At 48.0% G+C, this 17,786-nt stretch overlaps 1 protein-coding gene across 1 annotated transcript in view; it reads right to left on the reverse strand.

The window, feature by feature from the left end:
- Positions 1 to 17,786, reverse strand: part of LOC147107762 (uncharacterized) — a 58,566-nt gene that overhangs the window by 17,824 nt on the left and 22,956 nt on the right. The gene's annotated exons all lie outside the window — the stretch shown is intronic.

The following is a 17,786-nucleotide window of genomic DNA, read 5'->3' on the forward strand; positions in this document are numbered from 1 at the left end:
CCTGCCCCGTCTTTGCGCTGCCGTCCTGCTAGGGTTGGATTTTCAGTGCCACCTTAAGAGTGTCACACTAGCATACGGTGGACCCCTCCCCCCACTCACAGTCTGCAACCAACAACTTTTAAATCGCCCGCTGCAAACCACCTGCAGCCTTTCCACATTAAAAGTCCCCCCCCCTCCCCTGTTCGCTAACCTCACCCGCGACTGTAAACCCATCGCTACCAAAAGCAGGCGGTACAGTGCCGGGGACAGAGCTTTTATCAGCTCTGAGGTGGAGCGGCTCTTGAAGGAGGGCATTATCGAAGGTAGCACTAGCCCCTGGCGAGCCCAGGTTGTAGTCGTTAAAACCACTGCAAAACGCCGCATGGTAATCGACTACAGCCAAACCATAAACTGGTACACCCAGCTGGACGCGTACCCCCTCCCTCGCATATCTGATATGGTCAATCAGATTGCGCAATACAAAGTATTCTCCACCATCGACCTTAAGTCAGCGTACCACCAGCTGCCCATCCGCCATGAGGACCGCCAGTATACTGCCTTCGAGGCAAACGGCCGCCTCTACCACTTCCTTAGGGTCCCCTTCGGCGTCACCAACGGGGTTTCGGTCTTCCAAAGGGAGATGGACCGAATGGTTGACCAGAACGCGCTGCGGGCAACCTTCCCCTATTTGGATAACGTCACCATCTGCGGCCACGACCAGCAGGACCACGACGTTAATCTAGCAAATTTCCTCCGTACGGCCCAACGGCTGAACCTAACGTACAATAAGGAAAAATGTATGTTTCACACCAAGCGCCTGGCCATCCTCGGCTGCGTGGTGGAGAACGGAGTCATCGGGCCCGACCCCGACAGAATGCGCCCCCTAATGGAGCTACCCCTTCCCCACTGCCAAAAAGCACTGAAGAGATGCCTGGGGTTTTTCTCCTACTACGCCCAGTGGGTGCCCCTCTATGCAGACAAAGCCAGGCCCCTCATCAAAGCCACCTCCTTCCCCCTGACACCAGAGGCGTGTGCAGCCTTCACTCTTATCAAGAACGATATCGCGAAGGCCGCAATGCACGCGGTGGATGAGTCCATCCCCTTCCAAGTGGAGAGCGATGCCTCCGACTTCGCCCTAGCCGCGACCCTTAACCAGGCGGGCAGACCCGTGGCCTTTTTCTCAAGGACCCTCCAGGGCCCCGAGACGAGACACTCCTCCGTCGAAAAGGAGGCCCAGGCTATTGTAGAAGCGGTGCGTCACTGGAGGCATTACCTGGCCGGGAAACGATTTACCCTGCTCACTGACCAGCGTTCAGTAGCTTTTATGTTTAATAATAAGCAGAGGGGTAAAATCAAGAACGACAAGATCTTGAGGTGGAGAATCGAACTCTCCACCTACAATTATGATATCTTGTATCGGCCAGGGAAACTCAATGAGCCCCCAGATGCCCTATCACGTGGTACATGCGCCAACGCGCAGAGTGATAGGCTGCAGTCCCTCCACAATGACCTCTGCCACCCGGGGGTCACCAGGTTTTTCCATTTTATCAAATCCCGTAACCTGCCCTACTCCATCGAGGAGGTCAGGACCATGACCAAGAGCTGCCAAATCTGCGCCGAGTGCAAACCGCACTTCTATAGGCCGGACAGAGCAAGCCTGATCAAGGCCACCCGCCCCTTCGAACGCCTGAGCGTCGATTTTAAAGGGCCCCTCCCCTCCGCTGACCGCAATGTGTACTTCCTCAACATAGTTGATGAGTACTCCCGTTTCCCCTTTGCCATCCCTTGCCCAGACATGACCAGTACCACGGTCATCAAGTGTCTGAATGACATCTTCGCTCTGTTCGGGTTCCCCAGCTATATACATAGCGACAGGGGCTCATCGTTCATGAGCGACGAACTTCGGCAGTACCTGCTAACAAGAGGTATCGCCACGAGCAGGACCACCAGTTACAACCCCCGGGGGAACGGCCAGGTGGAAAGGGAGAACGCGACGGTTTGGAAGGCAGTCCTCTTAGCACTAAAATCTAAGGGCCTTCCGACCTCCCGCTGGCAGGAGGTCCTCCCTGCAGCGCTTCACTCCATTCGGTCACTGCTTTGTACTGCCACTAATGCGACCCCTCATGAGAAAATGTTCGTTTTCCCCCGGAAGTCTACATCGGGAACCTCGCTACCGGCATGGTTGACTTCTCCTGGGCCCGTCCTACTGCGGAGGCACGTGAGGACGCATAAAACGGACCCCCTGGTCGAGCGGGTGCACCTCCTACACGCCAACCCCCAGTATGCCTGGGTGACATACCCAGACGGGCGGGAGGACACGGTCTCCATACGAGATCTCGCACCCTCGGGTACCCCTGAATTACCACCGTTATCCCCCTTACCACCGTTATCCCCCTTACCACTGTTATCCCCCACCACCCCTCCCAACCCAACCCCTGCAGACGGCATGCCAAAGCCCCAGGAATCTTCGCCAACCACCCAGACACCAGACCCGACGTCGGATGCTGCAACACCACCGCCGCCACCACGACGATCAGGACGTCAGACAAGGCCTCCTGATAGACTTACATGTGGTAAACCACTGTATTGTATATTGCCACCTCTGGGTGGCGCTGTGTATGGAGGCATGCCTCAGCTGACTCCACCCACCACTGTGTGGGTTTCGTTCAGACTTGTTCAGTCACTCACAAAGAAGCATGGTCTCTTCTTAGCTAATAAAAGCCTTATTCATCTCTTCTTTCGACTCATCATCTCTTCTTCGACTCATCACCTTTTATGAAGTAATTGATAAGCGTATCACTGCCCACTCACTTAGTCTATCTATATCCCATTGCAGACTCTGTGTTCTCCTCACAGCTTGCTGTCCCACCTAGCTTTGTATCATCAGCATACTTGGATACATTACACTCGATCCCTTCATCTAGGTCATTAATATAGATTGTAAATAGCTGAGGCCCCAACACTGATCCTTGCAGCACCCCACTAGTTACAGCCTGCCAATCTGAAAAAGATCCGTTTATCCCTGCTCTCTATTTCCTGTCCGTTAACTAATCCTCTATCCATGCTATTGTATTACCCCCAACCCCATGAGCCCTAATCTTGTGTAATAACCTTTTATGTGGCACCTTATCGAATGCCTTTTGGAAATCCAAATATACTACAGCCAATGGTTCCCCTTTATCTACCCTGCTAGTTACATCCTCAAAAAAATCTAATAAATTTGTCAAACACGATTTCCCTTTCATAAAACCATGTGACTCTGCCTAATCATGTTATGATTTTCTAAGTGCCCTGATACCACTTCCTTAACAATGGATTCCAGCATTTTCCCGACGACTGGTGTCAGGCTAACTGGCCTGTAGTTCCCTATTTTTTTCTCCCTCCTTCCTTGAATAGCGGTGTTACATTTCCTACCTTCCAATCCACTGGGACCATTCTAGATTCTAGGGAATTTTGGAAGATCAAAACCAATGCATCCACTATCTCTTCAGCCACCCCTTTTAGAACACTAGGATGTAGGCCGTCAGGTCCAGGGGATTTGTCGGTTTTTAGTCCCATTAGTTTCTCTAGTACTTTTTCTCTACTTATATTAATTATGTCAAGTTCCTCACCCTCATTAGACCCTTGGTTCCCCACCATTTTTGTTATGCTTTTTGTGTCTTCTACTGTGAAGACAGATACAAAATATTTGTTTAATGTTTCTGCCATTCCTTATTCCCCATAATAATTTCTCCCGTCTCAGCCTCTAAGGGACCAACGTTTACTTGTGCTATTCTCTTCCGTTTTACATACTTGTAGAAGCTCTTACACTCTGCTTTTATGTTTCTTGCTAGTTTTCTCTCATTCTATGTTTTCCCTTTTTATCAATTTTTTGGTCAACCTTTGCTGGTTTCTTAAATTCTCCCAATCTTCAGGCTTACTATTATTCTTTGCAACATTATAAGCTTCTTCTTTCAATCTAATGCTATCCTTAACTTCTGTAGTTAGCCACGGTTGGATCACTTTTCCCGTGGAGTTTTTGTTTCTCAATGGAATATATTTTTGTTGTTAATTATGAAATATTTCTTTAAATGCTAGCCACTGCTTAGCCAATCTACCTTAGCCAACTCGTCCCTCATACCTATGTAATTGGCTTTATTTAAGTTTAAGACTCTAGTTTCAGACTTAGGCAAGTCACTCTCAAAATTAACATGAAATTCTATCATATTATGATCACTCTGCCCCAGAGGATCTTTTACATTGAGATTGCTAATTAACCCTGTCTCATTACACAGTACAAGATCTAAATTAGCCTGTTCCCTGGTTGGTTCCATGACATATTGTTCTAGGAAACTGTCCCGAATGCATTCCATGAACTCGTCCTCCAGACTACCTTTGCCAATTTGATTTGTCCAGTCTATATGAAGATTAAAGTCCCCCAAAATTATTGCATTACCTTTGTTGCAAGCTCCCACTACTTCTTGATTAATATTCTGTCCAATGGTATAGCTACTGTTAGGGGGCCTATATACCACTCCTACCAGTGTTTTCTGCCCCTTGTTATTCCTTATCTCCACCTATACCGATTCTACTTCCTGATCTTCCGAGCCGAGATCCTTTCTCGCTACAGTCATGTTGAAATGCTCAAGTGTACCATTCAGAATTGAATTCTTTTATATAAACTGAAAGTTGTGCAGGCTGACGTGTTACTTTTAAATGTCATCAGTACTAGTGCAATGTGAATTACAATGTAACGGCTGGATGGGTAAAGGTTCAACTCTGTGAGCTGGGTAAAAGTTCAATCTGTGATCTAGGTAAAGGTTAAACTCTGTGAGCTGGGTAAAGGTTAAACTCTGTGATCTGGGTAAAAGTTCAACTCTGTGATCTGGGTAAAGGTTAAACCCTGTTATCTGGGTAAAGGTTCAACTCTGTGAGCTGGGTAAAGGTTCAACTCTGTGATCTGGGTAAAGGTTAAACTCTGTTATCTGGGTAAAGGTTCAACTCTGTGAGCTGGGTAAAGGTTCAACTCTGTGATCTGGGTAAAGGTTCAACTCTGTGATCTGGGTAAAGGTTCAGCTCTGTGATCTGGGAGAAGTTCAGCACTCCTGGCTGGGTGGGTAAAGGTTCAGCACTGGTGGCTCAGTAAAAGTTCAGCCCTGATGACTATTTATTCCCTTTATCTCCAACCAGATCAAGTTTTCTCTCCCATCAGATTTTTCTGAAGCGAGCCCTGGGTGTGAGGAATGCTACCTATCTGTAGTTGGTCAGCCCATATTTGAGGACAGTTTCCCCGGAATTCACTGTGAGCAATGCCCCAGGAGATCTACTAGTCGTACTATCAAAAAGATTGACTGTCACGTTTCCTATCCACCTTTATAACAAATTGTGTATCTATAGTGCTGCTCAATTGCCGAGAGTACTTAAGGTTGCTGAGTTACAATCATTCAGCTCCTAGACATGGTAATCATCTCCAATTGTACTGTAGCAAGAGTGAGGAAATCAGTTAGACATTAAAGTAGAAGAATAGGAATTCATAAGAAAGCTTGGCCATGCTTGTCACTATCAGCAGCTTCCGTATTCTGCATATAGATCTGCCCACTGGTGGAATATTATAGCCTTGCTGGACAGGCTGCAGAGAAAAGTAGCTTCATATTGATTGGACCGTTCAGTAAACAGCCAATGATCACACCCAAAGCTTTTTCTTTGGGAGTGAAGTTCCTTGAAGTTTCTGCCGCACTTCAGTAAAGTTACAGTGGCTGAGAAGCAGCTCCATGGAAATTCCCAGCTTTTCTTTGCTAATTGATTTAACAAAGTCTAAAGCCATGCAGACCAGTGCAGGATGCCTATGTTAAAAGTCTGTTCATATCTATGTTATCCATTATGTTGTGGCAAAACCACTAATAGACTCTTACAGTGACTTACATAAGTGTCTGTAACCAATGTTATTACCTCCAGCATTAATTGTCTGTAACCAATGTTATTACCTTTCAAGTTGGCTCTGGTTAAACAGAGCTAGATCGACAACATCGCGATCTGACGCGATGACGTCATCATGTGGGTCACGTGGCGTCCCCTTCGGCGGGAAACGTGATGACGTCATGACGTCAGAGGTAGAGGGCGGGGCCAGCCAGTCCTCGTGTGGATTGAAAGAGAAAAGACCTGTTTTGAGCTTCTCCTGTAGTTTCTTGTTTTGTAAAGTTCTTAGACAATAAATTCAGTTTGTTAACTTCCAGTAAGTTATAGATTCTTTGTTAGGAGTGCAGAGACTCCTACAATGTCAGCATTTTAAGAATTTGAATCGTTCCTCTTCTCAGGTGATTAATTTCCAGTGAGTTAAAGACATAAATCCTAGAATCATCCTTATCACTGTTCTCTGAACCCTATCCATTACATGAATCTCCTTTTGAAGGTAGAGTGCAGAAAATTATATATAGCAATGGTCTCACCAGTGATCTGTACAAGGTTAGAATGACTCATTTTTAGTTATGGTCACAAGCCCTTGACATAAATTCCAGTATATAATTAATTTTGTTGATAGTATCCAGTCAGTGTGAAGTTATTATCAGTATATGATCAATTATCACACCACTGCTATCAGATATCCTTCACTGCATAGCCTTTAACATCTGGGACTTAGGTTCCAGCCAGACTGACTGGATGAAAATCTCCCCTGTCTGCAGGCTACATAAGTCCTACATGAACCCTCATTCATGTATTTATTGCCTCCAGACTCGAGTATTCCAAATCTCTTCTGGCCGTTCTCCCATCCTCCAATCTCAATAAACTTTAGCTCACGCAGAACTATGCTGCTGTATCCTATCCCGCACCATGTCCCGCTCATCCATCACCCTTGTGCTTGGTGACCTACATAGGTTCCCGGTCTCCCAATGGCATTAAGTTAAAATCTTCACTTGTAACCATTTATGGCCCTACAATATTCTAAGAACTCTGCATTCCTCTGACTCTGGCCTATTGTGCATCCCCCACTCCCTCATCCCAGCTGTGCCTTCAGCTGCCTAACTCCCAAGCTTTGGAATTCCCTGCCTAAACCTTTCTCTACCTTCCCACCTCCCTGAACTCCTTTCAGTCCCTCTTTAAAACCCACCTCTTTGACCAAACTTTTAGTCACCCCTCTACTTCCTTTAGCTTGGTGTCCATTTTTGTGTGATTAAGCTTCTGTAAAGTGCCTTAGGACGTTTTTCTATATTAAGGGCGCTATATAAATGCAAGCTGTTGAAATTAATTTTAAAAGCCTACCAAGGACTCAGCTGGTTAAGGCAGCGAGCACCTCAGCCATGCAGATCAGGAAAATCACAGGTTCAATCTCTAGTCTGTGCTGAGTTACCTGATCTCACCAGGAGCAGTGGCAGGAGTGTGACGTTTGTCCTCAAGGTCTCTGAATTAGCAAGAGGGAAATCAACCAGGGTTCCCATTGCTTTTCAATGACTCACATATGTATTGATGTTGGACGAGGACAAGATCAGGTTCAACTCTAAAGTTACTTGTTGGACATCCTGGTGAGATGTATGTTGGACATCTTGGGAAGTTAAGGTTAACAGTCGAACTTCTTTGGAAAGCAACAGGCTCTCCAGGCTTTCCAATATAAACAGGATGACTCTGAAGTGTCGTGAGGAGAAAGCATGGCTTGTCTTCTGATATAGAAAGTGCTTGCGAAAGGAAGTAAGTGTAGGTAATAAAATGTACCTTTAATTTTAGGGTAATAAAACCGGGGTAGCAAACCCATTTGAGGATGTCTTGTTTAGGGGAAGTAATTCTGAAGTAAACAACTGCAAACTGTTTTCATGAATAGTCTGTTTTCAAAGGGTTTGGGAATAGATGCGTCATACAGTCTTATCTATGACATTTTCCTTTGATGTAGTTAAAATATGGTGTATAAAGGATCATGGTTTTCAACAGTAGGTCAGAGTGCTCGAAAGATACAGAAACACTAAAAAGTCACTCTCTGTATACAGTTAAAGGCCGATCACCTTTTACTGTGTATCAATAAAGTCTGTTCCGTACGCTCTACTACGAAGTCTCGTGCTTACTCGAAACATTGTCAACCAGTGGAGAAAGGAGGTTGATGGCTAACACCACCCATGAAAGAATAGTGACAGTCGACTAGTAGGTTCATACATGAGCAATGGCCACTGGGATGAGGTACTGGAGAGCAGCTGACACGTACGTGACCATATTCCAGCAAGGAATCAATGTTTCAGGAGAGGAGGAGTGGCAGTTGGCTGAAGTTCTTTTCACTGCAGACTCATGCTTCAGGTTGACTCTTACATTTATCTACATTAAACTGTTGCTTCAGTTGAGATGATGGATGGAATCTTTCAAACCTCCGCTGATGTCACTATGGCTGAGAGCATTTCATTGAAACCACTGCCTAGACCTGACAAGAGTGATACAATACAGGCTAAATTAATATACTATGCCATCTGGAGAACCTAATGCAAAATGCTCTCCGGGTTTACCCATGATGAGCTGTAATAAATTTAATTATTTAGGGAGATATTTTCTGCCACTGTTTAACATCAACAAAGCTGGATATGGTTGTTAAATTTGGCAGAAAGATGGATTTGGACCACAGATTTTTGGTCTTTTTACAATTTACCACCTTTCAAACATTTTCTGGCTGTGAAGTCAGAAATCTGAAACTCTGGCCACGATTTTGCTGGCGCTCAGAGGGCGGGTTTGGAGGCGGGTCAGGAGTGAAAATCTAAATGATTGACGGCAGGTTGCGAACCCACCGCCATCCTGCCTCCACGCAACTTTGCAAAGTGTCGGGTCTGCAAGTCCCGATCAGACCCGACACCAAACGACGGGAGAGGCACAGCTTGTTAATTACCTAGATAATCCTTCCCATTTTACTACATTTTCAGCATGTTGCACATCGTGCGACAAACATGCCAGCTGATTGTGCCGGGTTCAGCAACTCGCTGAATTCTTGACAGCTGCACCTGCAGCATAAAAGTAGACCTGTAACATGGCTGACTTTCAGATGCCAGAACTTTGTGTTTTGAGGTTTTGGAACACATTTTGCAGGTCTATTGAGCTTGTAAGTGTTTAAGCTGGGATCCATATGCACTGTGACCTCCTTGGAAAGCCCTCTCCCCACATTGACTGAGTGCTTATAACATCTGTTCCTCAACTGAGCTATATACCAACGGGATGGAAACCATTTATACCCTCTCATTCTGGTCCTCGGAGGAAGAGCAGCCGCAGCAGCAGCAGAACCAGGCACAACAGCAGCAGCAACAACAGGAGCGCCAACCTTCTCCTCAGCCACCTGATGCTGCACAGGGCAGAGGGCATCAGCGCAGGGCTGCACCGCGCCGCAGGAGATACCCCCAACACAGGGTTTACAGGCCAAGAATGAGCTTCCTCAACATGACTGAGCAGCAGTGCCAAAGGAGGCTGAGACTTCCGCGAGAGGTAGTTGCTGACATCTGCACAATGCTGCACCAACACCTGGAGCCCAAAGGAGTGGGTGGACACTCCTTACCAGTGGCTGTCAAAGTCACCACCACACTCAACTTCTTTGCTTCAGGGTCCTTCCAAGGATCAGCAGCAGACATCAACGGCATCTCCCAGTCAGCCGCACATGCCTGCATCATGCAGGTTACCGATGCCCTCTTTGTAAAGTCGCACAATTACATCCACTTCTCCACAGATGAAGCAAGTGTAACCGCACGTGTGGTTGGCTTTCCAAATATGGCAGGCCTGCTAAGGGTGCAGGGCGTCGTAGACTGCACACATGTGGCTATTAGGGCACCCCATCACAACCCAGCTGTATTTGTCAACCGCAAGGGCTTCCACTCCTTAATGTCCAGCTGGTGTGTAACCACAGGAAGAACATTATGCATGTTTACGCCAAATTCCCTGGCAGTTGTCATGCCTCGTTCATCCTGCAGCAGTTTACTGTGCCTCAGCTGTTCAATCCGCCAACCCAACTTTCTGGATGGCTCCTTGGAGACAAAGGCTATCCCCTGAAGATATGGCTAATGACACCGATGAGGAGGCCATCAAACGAAGCTGAGGAGCGCTACAATGTGAGCCACATATCCACCAGAAGCATCATAGAGCAAACCATCGGCTTACTCAAAATGCGATTCAGATGCCTCGACAGATCAGGTGGAGCCCTACAGTACTCACTAGCCAGAGTCTCCAGAATCATCGTGGTCTGCTGTGCCCTGCACAACATCGCACAGCAGCATGGTTTACCGCTGCCTGAGGAACAAGTGGCTCAGCTCACAGCTGAGGAGGAGGCGGCAGATGAGGAAGACCTTGCGGAGGCACATGTGCCAGTACCACCAGCATGCGAGCACATTACTGGCCGTGAGTCAAGGGATGCACTAATCCATGCCAGATTCGCGTAGGTTTACGCAGCCAACACATGTGGCTGGCACATGGAAATTAGTGTCTGGCCGACCTTCTTAACACACCATACAGCATCTGTACAATAAACTGTGGCTTCCTATCACTCTCAGCACCTCACTGTGACACTTCCATTTCTGATCACACATAGGCCAACTCTTTGAAGCTATGCCATCACATCTATTTATTGCAATTGAAATAACAATGAACATCTTCACTTTGTTTTATATCAAAACACCCAAGTGACTACCCTTGTGGCTTCAGCAGATGTTGAGGCACTTTGCTCACTTACATGCTGCTCCTGTTTCGATGCCTTTGGCGGGCGTCCTCTGGGTTGGGAGCCTGGGAGGGCTCAGCATAGTCTGCTCCTCCTGCGGCTGTGCAGGGGCTGAGACGGCCATCTCAGTGAGGAATTGGGGGCTCTGACCGAGGGCTCTGCAGTGGCATGGGAGTGTGAGCGCTTGGAGAGGAGTCCACACTTCCTTGTTGTCGACCACCAACATCCCTCTCATGGGTCACCCGCACTTCACTGCTAGCAAGTAGCTGGAGAGCAGCTTGCTGCACATCAGTGGGGCCATGAGGACCCGTCTCTGTACTGACAGTCCTCATGATGGGGACATCCATGTACCTCTGGTTCCTCTCGTCAATAGATGCCCATCTATCCTCCATAGCGGACCAGCTATTTAGAAGAGTCACCATGCTCATTTGTATCTGGCGATTTATGTCCTCCATAGAGGTTGCCATCCTTTCCATGGTGGCACCTACATTCACCATTGCATGCACCACGGCATTACTCATGTTTGAGATAGACTCCTCCATTCTCTGCACACTCGCAGTTACTGTGGTTGCAAACCCTGTCAGAGACTCCTGCACTTGTTCCTGAAGCTCCAGCACCGCTCTCTTTCTGGATGGCCCCAGAGGCACAGCGTCCACATGCAGCTGAGCAGAGCTCGGCGCATCCAACGCCCTCCGATGAGGAGTCTCCATTGCTGTCCCAGTCTCCACCATCTGCTGATGCTCACTTGTGAGCTGTGATACACCAGGTGACAACACTAATCTATCTCGCGAATGACCCACCGAGGTGTGCATCTCTGCGCTGGTGCTGGGTGTGCTCAATTCTGCTGACACTGCACCCTCAGAGGTTGCAGCTTCCTCTGAGGAGTCTTCCGGCTCTTCCTCCTGGACAGTGGGGAGGGGGACTCTCAATGGTCCTGTGGGGGAGTAAAGGCATGAGTTAGACATGTGATATTAACGTAGCAGACACATCGAATTGTGCAGATAATCAGAACTCAACCTGTATGAACATCAGATGCCATATCAGTCACTCATGCCATCTAAATGAGTGGGTTGCAAATCTATTCTGTCACCAGCTTGCTCTACTGCGCCCGTCTCTCCGTCCCTCACTTCCAGCTCCTCAGCACGTCCGACGATGTCAATTGCAGCCTCCTCAGCGGTGGTCAATTGCACCAAGGAAGGTGGCTGTCCTCCTGTCCTGCCCCTCTCCCTCTTATTTTGGGCTCTCTTTTCCTGCAATGAGGGACACAAGTGGAGTTTGAGTGAGAATGTTGGAGTGAGTGTAGAGAATCCATAGCATAGATGCTTAGAGGGAGACAAAGATGGGGTGAGGTGCCAATACTGTAATGTATATACCTTTAAGGGGGGAACTACTTTTTACAGCTCATGTATGCTGTAGTAGCGGCAGTGACCACACCTGTATATAGCACTGAGTAGTAATCTGTACAGTTCAGTTCCAGAGTGAGCCACGTTGAGTAAACACCTGTTGTACCGTTCTCCTGCAGTCTGTGTCTTACTACTGACGGACACAACATTGGCAACGAGGCAAATTCAATCCTACCTGCAACTCTGCATCATCTCCCAGGGATTCGTTCCTGGAGACCAGTAGATTGGAGGTCAAGGCCAGAGACACGGACGTCGACCACGGGCAACCGCCCAGTCATCCAGCAGAGACTCGAGAATTGCGGGGGAGGTTGTTGAGAGCCAGACTTGGCTTTCCAGTCGAGGTGGTCCAGCGAAACGGGCTGGCAACAGGTAGTGCGCAGACCCTTCCCGGACAGCGGCGGGCTAGAGCCCGACCAAGTGGCACAGCAAAGGGCCAAGCAGCATCGACGGTAGAGAGAGAGAGAGAGGGCAGAGCGCACAGGGCGCAGCCAGTGTTCAGGGGCCGAGCAGCGTCAAGGAGAGGGAGAGAGACGCGCAGAAACCCGCGAGGCGCCGCCATTGCCACGAGGACCGCCGAGAGCGGCGTTGGCAGCAGCGCAGGAGAAGCGCGCGAAACCTACAGGGCGCCGCCATTGCCACGAGGACCGCCGAGAGCGGTGTTGGCAGCAGCGGGGGAGGAAGGAAAGCGCGGGAGACGCCATTTTAAGCCATTTTAAACCACACCCAAAATGCCGAAGAGTGGCAGTATCACCGCATTTGACAATGAAGTTGAAGATTGGACTACATATGTCGAACGAATAGAGGTATACTGCAAGTCAAATGAGGTGTCAGATGACAAGAAAGCGCCGGTATTGTTAAATTTAATGGGTGCAAAGGTGTATGGCTTATTATGAAATCTAGTAACCCCAGCGAAGCCAGTGGAAAAGAGTTTTGGAGACATAGTGACGATACTACAGGAACATTTAAACCCCACACCGCTGCTGATAGCAGAAAGATTCAAGTTTCACAAACGGAACCAGCATAAGGATGAAAGCAATGCTGAATATTTAACAGAACTGCGCAAACTATCGAAACACTGCCAGTTTGGAACGGGACTGGCAGATACCTTAAAGGACAAGTTTGTGTGTGGGCTTCAAAGTGAAGGAACCCAGAAACGGCTTTTATCTGAAAAGGACCTTACGCTGGACAAGGCTTTCAGCATTGCGGTATCATATGAAGCAGCAGCACGGGGCGCTGCAGAGATACAACAGAGACCGCAAGAATATGGCACAAACGAAATGTCATACAGAACAGAGAAGTGCTATCGCTGCGGCAGAACAACACACGACCACAATGATTGCTGGTTCAAAGACAAAGTGTGCAGAAAGTGTGGAAAAGTAGGACACATAGCACGAGTCTGCAGGTCAGGAAAGAAAACCAGCAATAAGAAATCTCCAAAAGAAAAGTACAAGAAGGTACATAAGGTGACGGAGAATAGTTCAGACGAACAAAAGAGTGATACCGACTCCGAAAACAGGGAGCTGAGTTGTCTGAAACTACATAATGTGATCAAAATGGAGGATCACCGAACCATTTGGGTCACTCTCAAGATAGCAGGAGTCCAGGTAAAAATGGAATTGGACACAGGATCAGCCCTAACAGTCATAAACCGACAGGACTACGAGCGGCTATTCTCACACATACCCTTGAGAGACACAAAAATTATTTTGAAGACGTACACGAGGCAAAAAGTCGACCCCAAAGGAAAAATAAGGGTGACCGTTATATATAACGGTAAGGAAACACCAAAACTAGACCTGTATGTGTTGCAAGATGGAGGACCACCATTACTGGGACGTGAATGGATCCAGAAAATACAGCTGGATTGGCATTCCATACAAGCACTGACTGTGGCTGCCAAAAAGGATGACGACGTCACACCTGGGCGACTGTCAAAGATCCTAACCTAAGGACTCGGAACACTAAAAGGCATGACAGCAACAATTAAAATCGAAGAAAACGCAAGCCCAAAATTTTTTAAGGCCAGACCGGTACCTTATGCGATCCGCCCAGCTGTCGAAGCAGAGCTGGAGAGTTTGGAACGTTCAGGAGTACTGTCCAAGGTAGACTGGAGCGAGTGGGCTACACCCATCGTCCCTGTGATGAAAAAGTCGTGAGCAGCACGCCTGGGGAACCAAGGAAGGTTCGCATCTGTGGGGACTTTAAGGTAACAGTGAACCCAGTCCTTCACACTGTGCAATATCCACTTCCGCGGATTGAAGATATTTTCGCCTCGCTATCTGGAGGGAAAAGCTTCACTAAGATTGATCTGGCCCAGGCGTATCTGCAAATGGAGGTAGAAGAAGCATCAAAAAAATACCTCACAATCAACACCCATAAAGGTCTCTACCAATACAACCGACTGGTATTCGGGGTAGCATCAGCTCCGGCTATTTGGCAAAGGGCAATGGAACAAGTCCTGCAAGGGATCCCAGGGACCCAGTGTTATTTGGACGACATCCTGATCACGGGCGAAAATGACAGTGATCACCTCGCCAACCTGGAGCAGGTGCTCACTAGATTGAAGGAATATGGGCTCTGAGCTAACCGCCCCAAATGCGAGTTTTTTAGAAAACAGATCTTGTATTGTGGCCACGTTATCGATAAAGAGGGGTTACATAAGTCCCCAGAAAAGATTGAGGCAGTAGTCAAGGCTCCAGCACCGGAAAACGTGTCACAACTGAGGTCGTTCCTCGGGCTGGTAAACTACTACTATAAGTTCTTGCCAAATTTGTCTACAATACTACACCCACTGAACACCCTACTGCAAACTGGAGTGCCATGGAAGTGGAGTGACGAATGTAAACGAGCTTTCCAGAAGAGCAAAACACTAATCACATCGAAAGAGGTATTGGCCTATTTCAACCCAGCACTACCAATTCGGTTGGCGTGTGATGCGTCACCCTACGGCATTGGAGCGGTGCTGTCGCACAAATTCTCGGACGGCTCAGAGAGGCCAATAGCCTTTGCGTCATGATCACTAACCTCAGCCGAGCGTAACTATGCCCAGATTGACAGGGAGGCCCTGAGCCTAGTGTGGGGAGTGAAAAAGTTCAATCACTATCTGCACGGGCGGAAATTCACCTTGCTGACTGACCACCAGCCTCTTGTCTCCATTTTTAATCCGAAGAAGGGTGTTCCGGTGATGACTGCGCAACGACTACAAAGATGGTCACTCTTTCTAGGGGCACACCACTATGAGATTGAATATAAGGGCACGAAACATGCTGATGGGCTATCTCGCCTGCCACTGCCTACTGCAGAGGGAGCACCAGCAGTGGATCCTGTCGAAATATTTCATTCGACTATAGTTGAATACCTACCGGTAACTAACGCACGTATAGAAAAGGAGACCCGAAATGACCCGACACTGTCTCGGGTATATGATTTGACGGTGAAGGGATGGCCAGCACATGGCGACTCACTGTTGCCAGCATTCTCGACAAGAACAGCTGTCAGTGTGCCGGGGGACCTTGATGTGTGGATCCCGAGTGGTAATTCCACCCAAGTTAAGGGATAGAGTGCTCAATGAGCTTCATGAGGGTCATCTGGGAGGGGTAAAAATGAAAAGCCTTGCCAGGGCTTATGTGTGGTGGCCGGGAATCGATAAACAAATCGAGGACCTGACCAAGAGCTGCTCAAGATGCCAGAAAGTCCAAAATGCACCACCACATGCCCCTTTACACCCATGGGAGTGGCCCTCATCTCCATGGCAATGGGTGCATATTGATTTTGCTGGTCCATTCATGGACTCAATGTTTTTAATAGCCGTGGATGCGCACTCGAAATGGCCTGAGGTCATCAAAATGTCCTCCACCACCACGGAGAAAACTATTGCAGTCCTACGGACCATTTTTGCCAGGAACGGCTTGCCAGAACAGATTTGCTCCGATAACGGACCACAGTTTGTGTCCGAAGAGTTCCGGAGGTTTATGCAGAAGAATGGGGTAAGGCATTACACATCCGCCCCGTATCATCCAGCCACAAATGGATTGGCTGAGAGGTTTGTACAAACCTTTAAGAAGGCAATAAAGGCTATGTACAATGACAACATTCCGCTGCAGCATAAGGTGGACAATTTCCTGTTTGCCTACCGGAATGCGACACATGCAGTCACCAACCAGGCCCCGGCCATGATGTTCTTTAACCGAAGGTTAAGATCTCGCCTGGATTTGCTCAGACCAAACGTACGAAGAGATGTTGAGAGTAAGCAATTCCAGCACATCCATGAGAAGCCAACAAGGAGCTTCAATGTAGGGCAACCAGTCTTGGCCCGCGACTACCAAACAGAAAAATGGCAGCCAGGAACGACATGCACACGGCAGGGCCCACTAATGTACACAGTGGACGTTGGGGAGAACATCGTGAGACGCCATGCTGACCAGATCCTAGAGTCACAGGAACAAGTCAACCCCATGCCTCGCCCATACGTACCTGGTGAGGAACCCGACGTACAGGTCACATCTACCCCAGAAACAGTAGCATCGGAAGCTGATGACCCAACCGACGACAGGGTGCCAGAATCGCCCCCGCACCAAGAGCGAGACACTCGGGAAAGGCGCTATCCAGAAAGGATCAGAAAGCCTCCCAAAGACTGAATGTATAAATGGACTATTTTCAGCTAATGTTGTATGTTAAAAGTGTTAATTGTAATTAGTTTGATATTTCATTGTTAAATGAGTGTTATGGTACTGTTAATCTAAAAGGGGAGGAATTGTAATGTATATACCTTTAAGGGGGGAACTACTTTTTACAGCTCATGTATACTGTAGTACCGGCAGTGACCACACCTGTATATAGCACTGAGTAGTAATCTGTACAGTTCAGTTCCAGAGTGAGCCACGTTGAGTAAACACCTGTTGTACCGTTCTCCTGCAGTCTGTGTCTTACTGCTGACGGACACAACCAATACCAAGGGCCCTCCCTGTGCGTTGTTAGTTGTTGTCATTGCATAACAGTGAGAGCGAGTGTGAGGGGTGCACAGTAGAATGGTGAAGTGATTCTGTACATAGAGAGTGAGGGATGGTTAAGGGTGCAAGGGATGTAAGGGTAAAGTGGAATGTGTAGGAGTAGGTTGACAATGCAGAGTGCTGGTGATGAGAGCAGATGGGGAGCAGATTGAAGGTAAGTGTGATGTTATACTCACTTTTGCTGAGCGGAGCAGATCATTGAACCTTTTGTGGCACTGAACCCAGGTGTGACCACACAAAGACCTGGCGCTCACCTCCTCAGCAATTTGCAGCCAGGCTGCCTTGGTTTGCTGAGGAGGCTTCCTCCGTCCATTTGAGGGGAACAGAACCTCTTTGCGCCCTCTCACTCCCTCCACAAGAGCATGGAGGGAGTCATCATCGATTCGTGGAGAGGCCTTTGCTCTTGACCCACTCATCTCGCTATCTGCCAGACTGAAAAGCATCAGAAAATGAAGGAAAAATCACAAGGCTGCATGGGCCCCTTAAATGCAGCTGAATGGAAGATGTCAGCAGAGGCGCGCAGCAGACCCGAACCCACTGATTGGACCAGGCAACGTGCACGACGGACTTAATAAGCCCAGTTAAGGGAAAATACTTAATGCAGAGCAGATTAAATCGGCAGCGCGACCGGAACACACCAACTAGCCAACCCGCCTCCACTCGGAAAATCTGAGTGAATAAAATTCTTTATTTTAAATAATTTGCCAATAGTCACTCCAGTACTTGCATTGACATTTGCATTGGCCTTCCTGGCTGAGT

This window comes from Somniosus microcephalus, chromosome 14 (genome assembly GCF_052327205.1).
Source record: "Somniosus microcephalus isolate GS21.2 chromosome 14, FLI_Smic_1.0, whole genome shotgun sequence".
Lineage (NCBI taxonomy): Eukaryota > Metazoa > Chordata > Chondrichthyes > Squaliformes > Somniosidae > Somniosus > Somniosus microcephalus.